Source organism: Callithrix jacchus, chromosome 5, assembly GCF_049354715.1.
Source record: "Callithrix jacchus isolate 240 chromosome 5, calJac240_pri, whole genome shotgun sequence".
Classification (NCBI taxonomy): domain Eukaryota; kingdom Metazoa; phylum Chordata; class Mammalia; order Primates; family Cebidae; genus Callithrix; species Callithrix jacchus.
The window spans coordinates 124,724,932-124,738,179 of NC_133506.1; the positions used below are offsets into that span (position 1 = coordinate 124,724,932).

The window sequence follows — 13,248 nt, forward strand, 5'->3', positions numbered from 1 at the left end:
GATTGTTTATTTTTGTGTGGTCAAATCTGTTATGTCTTTTCATTTTTACCTTCTCAGCTTTATGTCTTGCTCAGAAAGGCTTAGCTTTAGAATTATAAAAATATTATCTAATGCTTTTGTGGTCTTTTGCTCTATCTTTAAGTATTTAATACATCTAGAATTCATTTTTGTATGTGGTATGGAGGAGGAATCTAACTCCTTTTATTTAAATGGAAAGTCTCAACACAATTTAGTAAATACTGATTCTTTTTCTCCTCAACTTCAAAAATGCTACATCATACACTATATGTCCTCATATTCGTGCTTCTGTTTCTGAGATGAAAAGAATTAATTCTAACATATAACTAACTCCAAATCAATATTTCTGATGGAAATGTGCAATTTCTCAATATCAAAACCAAACTAATTTTGTTGCAAGAAGTGGTTCCCACCCAACTCTGACTGTTCTTTTGATTTCATACCTTCACCATTATGGCTGATTTTCTTTCTCACAATGCATGTTACCCTGGGTTGCTCCTGAAACAGTTTACCAATAAATAGACTATTTCCCCAGCAAATAAGGGCAGATCTGGTAGTTTTTTCTCTTTCACTTATTTCTCAACCCTATAAGGTTTTTTTGTTTGCTTGTTTATTTTATTTTTTGAGACAGAGTCCTGCTCTGTCACTCAGACTGGAGTGCAGTGGTGCAATCTCTATTCACTGCAACCTCCACCTCCCAGGTTCAAGTGATTCTCCTGTCTCAGCCTCCTGAGTAGTTGGACCTACAGGTATGTGCCGCCACACCTGGCTAATTTTTTGTATTTTTAGTAGAGACAGGTTTTCACTGTGTTAGCCAAGATGGTCTCGATCACCTGACCTTATGAGCTGCCCACCTTGGCCTCCCAAAGGGCTGGGACTACAGGTGTGAGCCACAGCGCCCGTCCCCCTATAGGGGGCTATGAACTAGCCAATTTCAACAGACTTTGCCTTTGGATTATTCTTTAAGCCTTGTTCTTATTTGATTCCAGGAGAACTTGTAATATTAAGGACTCTTAGGAGTAAGAAGGAGACATAGGTTATTCTGATAACATTAGAATCACATACACATATGAGTCACATAGATTCCTAGGTTCCATCCCTAAAGTTTCTGATTTATTGGTGTGAGATTTAGCCCTGGAATTTGCACTTTAAAAAAACCAGGTCTTTGCTCTTCCTGCAGCCTACTCTATTATTTGTAAATAAAATAATAACTAAGCAACCAAAGCTGTGAGGGAAAAAATCTGGTATAGCAAGTGATTCTTTAGGGCCACTGCTGCTATTTTAATAACAAAGGATGCTACAAATAAACTCTTTGGTTCTATCATCATTCCCAAGGCCACTTTGACATTTATTTCAATGAAACAAGCTGGCAGTGTCTTCCTAACCAAATGAATTAGCAAAGCTCCCCCCAAAAAAGAAAAAGGAAAATCCAAAAGCACCAGATTATCAACATCGCTGTCGATTGTCTTTCAGAATGAATGGAGACTATGCCATTACACGCACACACTTCTCTCTCTTCTAAAGGCACAGTATCTATGGAGAGATTCAGATGCTAACATCAGTCAGTTGTTGTGGAAGCTGACCTTGAATGAACCTTTGCTTCTTTTTCTACTGTCTCTTCTGGAAATTATTAAGAGAGAGATTCCAGAGCCAAAACTTGAGAAAATGCCAGGTGGTTGTTTATTCTGCTCTGGATTTTTAGAGATGGAAATGCACCAAAGGAGTTATGCACATAATGAAGGGAATCATAGTATGTTAACCTGCCATTTGTACATCAAGGCCTCACTGTGTCTTGCTGAAAAAGGTAAGTGGGTGCTCTGTTTGTCAAGAGAGAAGAAGTGACTTCTGGTAACTGTACTTCTGGTAAGTAAAGTCCAGACCCAGTAACTTAGTTTATTTATAAAGCATCTCACTTCTCAGTGCCAATGCACATACACAGAACCACCCTTGTCTCTGCACAAATATACATGCAAATGCATGTACATAAGTTGTGCTGCTTTTGTTTTCACAGTTGCAGAATGATTGCTGTACCAAAAATTGCATTCCTCTTTAAGGCAGGAAGAAGGGGAAGGACAAAAGGATAAAAACCTCAAGCCGGTTGAGTCCGTCCTTAACAGGAGCTCTTCCAGAAGCCTGTCTAGCAACTTGCATATACATCTCCACTGTTGACTCCAGCAGCAAGGATAGCTGATGAATATTGCAGTAGGGAATATTCTACCTTGAATATTGAATAGGAAGACTGGACTTTGGTTGGTAGGTAAAATGGGGAGAATGAATACCAATAGTTAAGTAGCGATGTCTGCCTTTGTTTACCCCAAGTATTTCTCAAACCTATCCAATTTTCTCCTTCCCTACCACCAACATCCCAGTGAAACCACAATCCACTCTCACCTGGGCATTCTTCTAACTGGTCTTCCTGCACAGCAAAAGTATGCTTATCTTTTAAAACTTACGTCTATTATGTTGCTTTGCTGGTTAAAACTTTTGATGTCTTCCTATATTAGTTAGAATACAATCTGCACGTGTTTTTATGACTTAAAGTGCCCACATGACTGGTTATCTCCCAGTTATCTGTTACCTTCTTTCCTCCTAGTTTGTAATCATCCAGGCACACTGGCCTCCCTGCAGTGTTTTAAAGCATGTCATGCTCTTTCCATCTTACGGTCTCTGTACTTGCTTCTCCCTCTGCCTGCCTTCTCTCATTCTTCAACTTTTTGTTCAATGCCACTTTTTTGGACCATCCCATCTGGAACACTGTGACTGTCTTTTTGATGTGACAGCTTGGCTAAGCTACAGTCACTAGTTGATTCTGTAAATTACTTTGGGCAGTATAGCCATTTTCACGATATTAATTCTTCCTAACCATGAACATGGAATGTTTCTCCATTTGTTTGTGTCCTCTCTTATTTCTTTGAGCAGTGGTTTGTAGTTTTCCTTGAAGAGGTCCCTTACGTTTTTTGTAAGTTGTATTCCTAGGTATTTTATTCTTTTTGTAGCAATTGTGAATGGCAGTTCGTTCTTGATTTGGCTTTCTTTAAGTCTGTTATTGGTGTAGAGGAATGCTTGTGATTTTTGCACATTGATTTTATATCCTGAGAGTTTGCTGAAGTTGCTTATCAGTTTCAGGAGTTTTTGGGCTGAGGCGATGGGGTCTTCTAGGTATACTATCATGTCGTGTGCAAATAGAGACAATTTGGCTTCCACCTTTCCTATTTGAATACCCTTTATTTCTTTTTCTTGCCTGATTGCTCTGGCTAGAACTTCCAGTACTATATTGAATAGGAGTGGTGAAAGAGGGCATCCTTGTCTAGTGCCGGATTTCAAAGGGAATGCTTCCAGTTTTTGCCCATTCAGTATGATATTGTTGGTTTGTCGTAAATAGCTTTTATTACTTTGAGATACATTCTATCAATACCGAGTTTATTGAGGGTTTTTAGCATAAAGGGCTGTTGAATTTTGTCGAATGCCTTCTCTGCGTCAATTGAGATAATCATGTGGTTTTTGTTTTTGGTTCTGTTTATGTGGTGAATTACGTTTATAGACTTGCGTATGCTGAACCAGCCTTGCATCCCCGGGATGAATCCTACTTGATCATGATGGATAAGTTTTTTGATTTGCTGTTGCAGTCAGCTTGCCAATATTTTATTGAAGATTTTTGCATCTATGTTCATCATGGATATTGGCCTGAAGTTTTCTTTTCTTGTTGGGTCTCTGCCGGGTTTTGGTATCAGGATGATGTTGATCTCATAAAATGATTTGGGAAGGATTCCCTCTTTTTGGATTATTTGGAAGAGTTTCAGAAGGAATGGTACCAGCTCCTCTTTGTGTGTCTTGTAGAATTCGGCTATGAACCCATCAGGACCTGGACTTTTTTTGTGTGGTAGGCTCTTAATTGCTGCCTCGACTTCTGACCTTGTTATTGGTCTATTCATAGTTTCAGCTTCCTCCTGGTTTAGGCGTGGGAGGACACAGGAGTCCAGGAATTTATCCATTTCTTCCAGGTTTACTAGTTTATGTGCATAGAGTTGTTTGTAATATTCTCTGATGATGGCTTGAATTTCTGTGGAATCTGTGGTGATTTCCCCTTTATCATTTTTTATTGCATCTATTTGGTTGTTCTCTCTTTTCTTTGTTATCAATCTGGCTAGTGGTTTGTCTATTTTGTTGATCTTTTAAAAAAACCAGCTCTTGGATTTATTGATTTTTTTGAAGGGTTTTTCGTGTCTCTATCTCCTTCAGTTCTGCTCTGATCTTAGTTATTTCTTGTCTTCTGCTAGGTTTTGAGTTTTTTTGATCTTGCTCCTCTAGCTCTTTCAATTTTGACAATAGGGTGTCAGTTTTGGATCTCTCCATTCTCCTCATATGGGCACTTATTGCTATATATTTTCCTCTGGAGACTGCTTTAAATGTGTCCCAGAGATTCTGGCATGTTGTGTCTTCGTTCTCATTGGTTTCAAAGAACTTCTTTATTTCTGCCTTCATTTCATTGTTTATCCAGTCAACAGTCAAGAGCCAGTTGTTCAGTTTCCATGAAGCTGTGCGGTACTGAGTTGGTTTCTGAATTCTGAGTTCTAACTTGATTGCACTATGGTCTGAGAGACTGTTTGTTATGATTTCAGTTGTTTTGCATTTGCTGAGCAGTGCTTTACTTCCAATTATGTGGTCAATTTTAGAGTAGGTGTGATGTGGCACTGAGAAGAATGTATATTCTGTGGATTTGGGGTGGAGAGTTCTGTAAATGTCTATCAGGTTTGCTTGTTCCAGGTCTGAGTTCAAGCCCTGGATATCCTTGTTGATTTTCTGTCTGGTTGATCTGACTAATATTGACAGTGGAGTGTTAAAGTCTCCCACTATTATTGTGTGGGAGTCTAAGTCTCTTTGTAAGTCGTTAAGAACTTGCCTTATGTATCTGGGTGCTCCTGTATTGGGTCCATATATGTTTAGGATCGTTAGCTCTTCTTGTTGTATTGATCCTTTTACCATTATGTAATAGCCTTCTTTGTCTCTTTTGATCTTTGTTGCTTTAAAGTCTATTTTATCAGAGATGAGAATTGCAACTCCTGCTTTTTTTTTTCTCTCCATTTGCTTGGTAAATCTTCCTCCATCCCTTTATTTTGAGCCGTTGTGTATCCTTGCATGTGAGATGGGTTTCCTGGATACAGCACACTGATGGGTTTTGTTTTTTTATCCAGTTTGCCAGTCTGTGTCTTTTGATTGGTGCATTTAGTCCATTTACATTCAGGGTTAATACTGTTATGTGTGAATTTGATACTGCCATTTTGATGCTAGCTGGCTGTTTTGCCCGTTAGTTGATGTAGATTCTTCATTATGTTGATGCTCTTTAGCATTTAGTGTGATTTTGGAATGGCTGGTACTGGTTGTTCCTTTCTATGTGTAGTGCCTCTTTCAGGAGCTCTTGTAAAGCAGGCCTGGTGGTGACAAAATCTCTGAGTACTTGCTTGTTCACAAAGCATTTTATTTTTCCTTCAGTTATGAAGCTCAGTTTGGCTGGATATGAAATTCTGGGTTGAAAGTTCTTTTCTTTAAGGATGTTGAAAATTGGCCCCCACTCTCTTCTGGCTTGTAGGGTTTCTGCTGAGAGATCTGCTGTGAGTCTGATGGGCTTCCCTTTGTGGGTGACCCAACCTTTCTCTCTGGCTGCCCTTAGTATTTTCTCCTTTATTTCAACCCTGGTGAATCTGACGATTATGTGCCTTGGGGTTGCTCTTCTTGCAGAATATCTTTGTGGTGTTCTCTATATTTCCTGCATTTGAGTGTTGGCCTGTCTTGCTAGGTGGGGGAAATTTTCCTGGATAATATCCTGAAGAGTATTTTCCAGCTTGGATTCATTCTCTTTGTCACATTCTGGTATGCTTATCAAACATAGGTTATGTCTCTTCACATAGTCCCACATTTCTTGGAGACTTTGTTCATTCCTTTTTGTGCTTTTTTCTCTAATCTTGGTTTCTCATTTTGTTTCATTGAGTTGATCTTCGACTTCTGATATTCTTTCTTCTGCTTGGTCAATTCAGCTGTTGAAACTTGTGCATGCTTCACAAAGTTCTCATATTGTGTTTTTCAGCTCCTTCAATTCATTCATATTCCTCTCTAAGTTATCCATTCTTGTTATTATTTCCTCGAATCTTTTTTCAAGGTTCTTAGTTTCTTTGCATTGATTTAAAACATGTTCTTTTAGCTCACAAAAGTTTCTCATTATCCACCTTCTGAAGTCTAATTCTGTCATTTCATCACAGTCATTCTTCGTCCAGCTTTGTTCCCTTGCTGATGAGGAGTTATGGTCCTTTGTAGGAGGCGAGGTGTTCTAGTTTCGGGTGTTTTCCTCCTTTTTGCACTGGTTTCTTCCCATCTTTGTGGATTTATCCACCTGTCATCTGAGTAGTTGCTGACTTTTCGATTGGGTCTCTGAGTGGACACCCAGATTGTTGATGATGAAGTATTTCTGTTACTTGGTTTTCCTTCTACCAGTCTAGCCCCTTTACTGTACAACTGCTGAGGTCCACTCCAGGCCCTGCTAGTCTGGGGCATCCCATGTCTCTTTTATACCTGGGAATTTCCCCGTTCTGTGGGCAACAAAGATCCGTCTGGAAATGCAGCCCTGACTCACCCTCTGCACGTTCACCAAGAGCTTCAATCCTGGGTTGTTCTCACCGCGCCATCTTGAGTCCGTCCTCCAAACTGCCCCATTTATTTACTCAAAAGCACTACTCTTCTTGAAAATTCTCTTGCTCATTTATACATTTACTGTTCTATATTTTTGTCTCCCCTACTCAGATGTCTGCTTCATGAAGGAAGAATCAGCATCTACCACATTCAACACTGTAGAACAACACATGGCCTATAGTCCATGGTCAGTAAATATTTATGGAAAGAAAGAATGAATGAGAATCTGGTAATGACATTTGGCCCAAAAATTCACTCCCAGGTTACATTAAATTACACTTCTCAGCCAGGTACAGTGGCTCATGCCTGCAATCCCAGCACTTTGGGAGGCCGAGGTGGGCGAAACAACTGAGGTCAGAAGTTGGAGACCAGCCTGGCCAACATGGTGAAACCCCATCTCTACTAAAATACAAAAAAAAAAATTAGCTGGCTGGGGTTGCAGGCATCTGTAATCCCACCTACTTGAGAGGCTATGGCAGAAGAATTGCTTGAACCTGGGAGGCACATTTCTTGGTTGTTTATTCATTCATTTATTCAAGTAATATGTTGAACTAAGTACCCTGATTGGGCATCGAGCATAGGAAAGGACCATCAGGAGACAGTTTTTCTCTTCAAGGAGTGTTATAATTTACTCCTGAACACCATTCACATTGTGAAACCCACATATTACTCCAACCAACTTTTAGAAGATGATAGGGCAGGTTTTGTTATACTCAGAAAACCCTGAGAGGCTCAGTGACTTATCTGGGAGAACCTGGAATGGTCTCTTAATTGGCATTCAGTACTCAGTGAAAGCCAGCTCACAAGACCATTCTTTCACTCCAGAAAGTGATTCCAGGTTTTTCCTTTGGCTCTTCTATAGAAGGGTGCCTCTTATGGGTTTAACTATGTCTCTACAAAAATTCATTTGTTGAAGTCCTAGCTCCTGTCACCTCAGAACGTGACCTTATTTAGAAACAGGATGGCTGCAGATGTAATTAGTTGAGATGATGTCACACTGGAGTAGAGTGGGTCTCTAATCCAATATGACAGGTGTCCTAATGAAAAGAAAAAGTCTGAGTGTGGTGGCTTCTATCTGTAGTCCCATTACTCTGGGAGGCTGAGGCAGAAGGATCACTTAAGACCAGGAGTTTGAGACCAGCCTAGACAACATAGTGAAATCCTGTCTCTACAAAAAAAAAAAAAAAAAAATTTAAAAACATAGTTGGGCATTGTGGCATGCACCTGTAGTTCCAGCTACTTGGAAGGCAGAGGTGGGCAGATTGCTTGAGACTGCGAGGTCGGGGATGTGATGAGCTGTGCTGGTGCCATGAACTCCAGCCTGGGCAACAGAGTGAGATCCTGTCTCAAAAAAGGGAGTGGGGAGGGCAGAAATTTGGACATGGACACTCTATGTTCTATGATAACAACGTATTAGAGTCTACATATGAGTGAGATCATGAAGTATTTGTCTTTCTGTGCCTGGCTTATTTTACTTAACATAATGTCCTCCAGGTTCATAATATCCTTCCATATTGTCTCAAATGACAGGATTTTATTCTTTTTTATGATTGTATGTAATATTCCATTGTGCATATAAACCACAGTTTCTTTGTCCATCCATCCATTGATGGAAATTTTGGTTGATTCCATATCTTGGTTATCGTGAATAATGCCAAAATAAACATGGGATACAAATATCTCTTCAACATACTGATTTCATTTCCCTTGGAGTTTTTGGGATAAAACCTCAAAAGCATGGGCAACAAAAGCAAACATATGCAAATGGAATTACATCACACTAAGAAGCTTCTGTACAGAAGGAAAACAATCAACAGAGCAAAGAGACAAGCTACGGAATGGGAGAACATATTTGCAAACTATACATCTAATGAAGGGTTAATATCCAAGGCTGGGTGCGATGGCTCACATTTGTAATCCCAGCACTTTGACAGTCTGAGGTGAGAGAATCCCTTTAAGCCAGGAGTTTGAGACCAGCAAACAAAGTGAGACCCCATCTCTAAAAGAAATTTAAAAATTAGCCAAGTGAAGTGGTATGCATCTGTGGTTTCAGTTACTTGGGAGACTGAGGTGGAAGAATCAGTTAAACCCAGAAGTTGGAGGCTACAGTGAGCTATGATGATGCCACTGCACTCTAGCCTGGGTGACAGCAAGATCCCATCTCAGAGAAAAGAAATAAAATAAAGACTCAAACAACTCAACAACAACAAAACCAAATAAGCCAATTAAAAAACGGACAAAGTACCTGAATAAATATTTCACAAAAGAAGACATACAAATGGCCAACAGATATATGAAAAAATGATCAACATTGCTAATTATCAGGGAAATGCACATCAAAATTACAGTGAGCTATCATTTTAGTCAGAATGGCTACAGTCAAGGAAATGAAAAAATGACAAGTGTTGGTGGGGATGTGGAGAAGAAGGAACCTATATATACTGCTGGTGGGAATGTAAATGAGTGCAGCCATTATGGAAAACAGTATAGTGTTAAATTAAATTTAAAAAATTGAAAATAAAAGTGTTCTGTGACCCAGCAGTCCCGTGGCTGGGTCTGTACCTGGCAGCAAACTTCCTCAGCACCTCCTCTGGCAAGTGTTGTGTTAAGTGTTTAAGGACTATGAGTGTACAACATTTCTTAGTTGCTAAGAAATAGCTAGTCTAAGGAGGGATAGGAAAAGATAAGAAAAGCAGACACATTCGCATAAGACAGCACTGTAATGGAAGTTCAGAAGTTACTGGATTTAAGCGACAAGCAAATTAATTCTGTGTCTTCTGGGCTTTAAATACTGATAAGATTCTGACAGGTTTAAATTGTTCAGAGAAGGAGGAAGAACACTTAAAGGAGAAAATTTCAAAGTTGTTTCCTTTTATGTGAACCAGAGTTAGAGGAATTTGAAAATATGATGCATAGACATGTTAATGGAGTTTTATTTACTAGACAAATTTGGAATGATTCTCATTTCTCAAATTTAAAAACTCCAATTTGTTGTATAACTTCCAAGCTGGAGGGCTGAGTGAATAATAAAGTGTGTTTGAATGTGAAATGTTGATGCATCTTTTGCTGGTTAAGCAAAATACTCACTATTCCACATTGCTATTGTTTAGTCCAAAAACCAATCTTTTGTTTATGGGTACTGAAAATTCTGATTGTGGTGATTTTTATGTTGCTATTATAATTTTTAAATCTTTTGTACATTGTGTAACAATATTATCTAGACTTTTATTTTGTGCAGGTGCTTGGCCTGATACAAAAAGTTTTGCCTGAAAAAATCAATAACTTTGGAAAGCCAGCTGTGTTAAAATGCCAGAAGGAGACCAAGCAGTGGTTATGATAAGTTTAATAGTGATTTAGGAGGATGCATTAGAGCCAGTGTTGAGAAAAAATAAAACAGACTAGGGTAGGTACACCTTAGGTTCACAAAATTCTGTAATTGGACAAAATTATGGTGAAAATGGGGAAATTGATGGCTACATAGCTGTAAGAATAATTTTTCTCATAACTATATATACTCCAAACATTATATATATTCCTGCAGGACAATTGGTCCTAAGATATGTGAATTGAAGAAAAAATTTCTTGCATAAATTGTGACTATCTCTAGCTGGGAAGTTAACTTAATGTGGGAAGTAGTAGAGGAAAGAAGAGCACAGAGAAATTGAAGCTAAGAATAAAAAAGGGTGCTAAGAGCACAGCCGGCGCGGTGGCTCACACCTGTAATCCCAGCACTTTGGGAGGCTGAGGCGGGTGGATCACCTGAGGTCAGGAGTTCGAGATCAGCCTGGCCAACATGGCAAAACCTCATCTCTACTAAAAATACAAAATTAGCCAGCGGGGTGGCATTCACCTATAATCCTAGCTAATTGAGAGGCTGAAGCACAAACCTATAGTGCAGAGTCACGAGAATCGCTTGAACCTGGGAGGCGGAGGTTGCCATGAGCTGAGATCCCACCACAGCACTCCAGCCTGGGCGACAGAGCAAGAGTCTGTCTCATAAAAAAAAGGGAAAGGGTGCTAGGAGCACTTGGAGAGGGTCTTCAATTCCCAGGTGAGACACTCCAATTCCCAGGTGATGCTTAGCTTAGTTTAGCAGGCAAGAGAGAAACTCCTGAAAGGGTTAGATCCGGCCAGGGAGACTGTGCCTAAGATAGTAGATGCTCAGCGAAGTTGAGTGTTGAGTGAATGACTGGTCAGAACCACCCTGTAGAAAATTACACAGAAGATAATAGGTGAGGTGTACCTAGAATCCTGAGATCCAACAGGGGTGAGCTCATGAAATTCTGCCAAAATCGAGTGCTCCAAAGCTTCCACTGTTTTCAAAGAAATAGCAGTAACTGGCTCTTGCTCTTGATTTCTGGACTCTCAGAATTCTGTGAAATCAGGAAAATCAGGAAATGTGAAATACGTTTGGTTCATATAAATGGCAACTCTTTTTTTTTTCTTCTAATAAACGTTTGTTGCTGGCAGAATCACACAGCTGTTTCCAAAATCAAAGATCAATTTGTTTTATTATTTTTACTAGTGGCTCAGGGGTAATTGCTTCTGGAAAACATCTGTTCTATAATTAGAAAACAAAGATTTCTTTGCCCCGACTGGGTATAATTACTTTTGGGAACCAGAGGGAAAGTTTTAGAATTGCCATGTCAATTCAAAGAGGATTGTTTGCAGTGAAATATGTCTTTTTAATTTTTCCAAAAGTAGCTTGGAGACTGGAAGAAAATTGTGTTTATTAGCATTGTAATAGAATAAAGCAAAACTACCAGATGTGTGTGGGCTTTTTAATACAAATAACTCCAGTGATTTCAACTCAGTCAATAACAAGGAATTCCATTTTGGAAAAGAAATGAATGGATATCAGAGTGTTAAGGGCTCTCCTGGCAAGTCCATAGATAGTTCTAATTCTAATTCTCTAATTAGAATTAGATCGATTGCCCCTTTGGCAAGCAAAGACTCATACTGATGCCAGGGACTTGCTCTGACTTGCTTTTCCTGGTGACATAGTGTGGATTTGAGCTCGTATGATTCCATGCACCCTAAGAGAGTGCTGCTCTGAGGCTTGATTTTCAGCCCTGTCTTTTGCTTACAAATGTGTCACTCCCACCCCATCCTTGCCACCCCTCACCACTGTACCCTGAACTCTCACTCATTTCTGCTGTTCTACCCATATAACACCCAGGCGCTGATCCTACTCTGTTCACTGAGTCACTTGACCTTCCCAGTCTGAATTCTACCCCGATGTCACCAGTTTCCTGTTGATATATGTGACAGGACAAATGAATCTCAAAATAACTATGTTGCATGAAAGAAGCAAGGTGAAAAAGAGTACATGCTATTTTGTGGCATTTATACAAAACTCTAGAAAATATAAACACATCTATAGAGACAGAAAGATTTGTGCTTGCTTGTGGCTGGGACTAGAGAAGGCCAGGAAGGAGAAATTACAAAAGAAAACTTTTGAGGGGGATGGATGTGTTCGCCATCTTCATTGTGGTGATGGTTTCAGGAGCTGTATAAATGTAAAGTCTGTTTTGTCTGATGTTAGTATGCCATGCCAGGTGTCTTACGGTTGAAATTATATACTTTATATGTGTTTAATTGATTGTATGGTGATTATACCTTAATAAGGCTTTTTTTCTTTTCCTTTTAGAACAACCCACTGGAATTCTCTCACACCACAAGTGATAGAACTACACATCTGTGCCCAGGATGATCTGATTCTGAAGTCCATGCTCTTGACTACTCAGTAATTACTGCTTCCTCTGTAACGCAAATAGCTTGGTGTGATTGGTATGGCTGAACTTCTTTAATATTGCAAGGTTTGGGAACAGGAAATAAGGTTCTTTCATATACCTCTGATGGGAGGGAAGATTAGAGTTTCTGCAGGGTAATTTGCCCATGTCTTGAAAACTTTATGAATGCACATATGCTTTCATTTATCAATTCCATATCTAGGAATCCATCTTTAGGAAATAAAAATAGATTTCTACAAAGACTTATTTACAGGCACAATAAACACAATTTTTTCATAAAAATGAAAACTTGGAAAATTAATCTGTACCATGCAACCATTGACATTATTTTAATAGAAGAATATTTCCTGACATAGAAAAAGAGTATATTATTATGTGAATAGATCCATTTTGATAAAATATATAAGTTATCTGTGTGAAGAAAAAAACAGGAAGTAGGTTTTAAATGGTAATATGGTAGTTACTTCTGGTAGAGGAGTACAGATAATGGGTGATTTTAATTCTATTATTTGTGCTTTTAAAAATATTTTCCATTTTTCACAAATGTCTAAGCAGTGATTTTATTTATCAGATAAAACCATAAGTAGGTACCATTTAAAGAGAAGGTATACCCGTGTGTAAGTTTGCTTTCTCAGGTGCTCTAAAACTTCTGGATCTTTCCTTGGATGTAGTCATCCATTAGGATAGATGGGGGAACATCCCAGGTGTGGGTGCATATTTATAATGACACTGAGTATACAAGTGTAGTTTTTAGGATTAGAAAACCCAGTGGTTCAAAGAAGCAGTGTTCCCAGCT

At 39.0% G+C, this 13,248-nt stretch overlaps 1 long non-coding RNA gene across 1 annotated transcript; it reads left to right on the forward strand.

Annotated features, from left to right (window-relative positions):
- The first annotated feature begins 2,029 nt into the window (after positions 1-2,029).
- Positions 2,030-12,734, forward strand: LOC103793349 (uncharacterized). The gene is made up of 3 exons (XR_001911784.4): positions 2,030-2,271; positions 6,811-6,886; positions 12,350-12,734. It is a non-coding gene; the product is annotated as an uncharacterized LOC103793349 (long non-coding RNA).
- Positions 12,735-13,248: the final 514 nt, after the last annotated feature.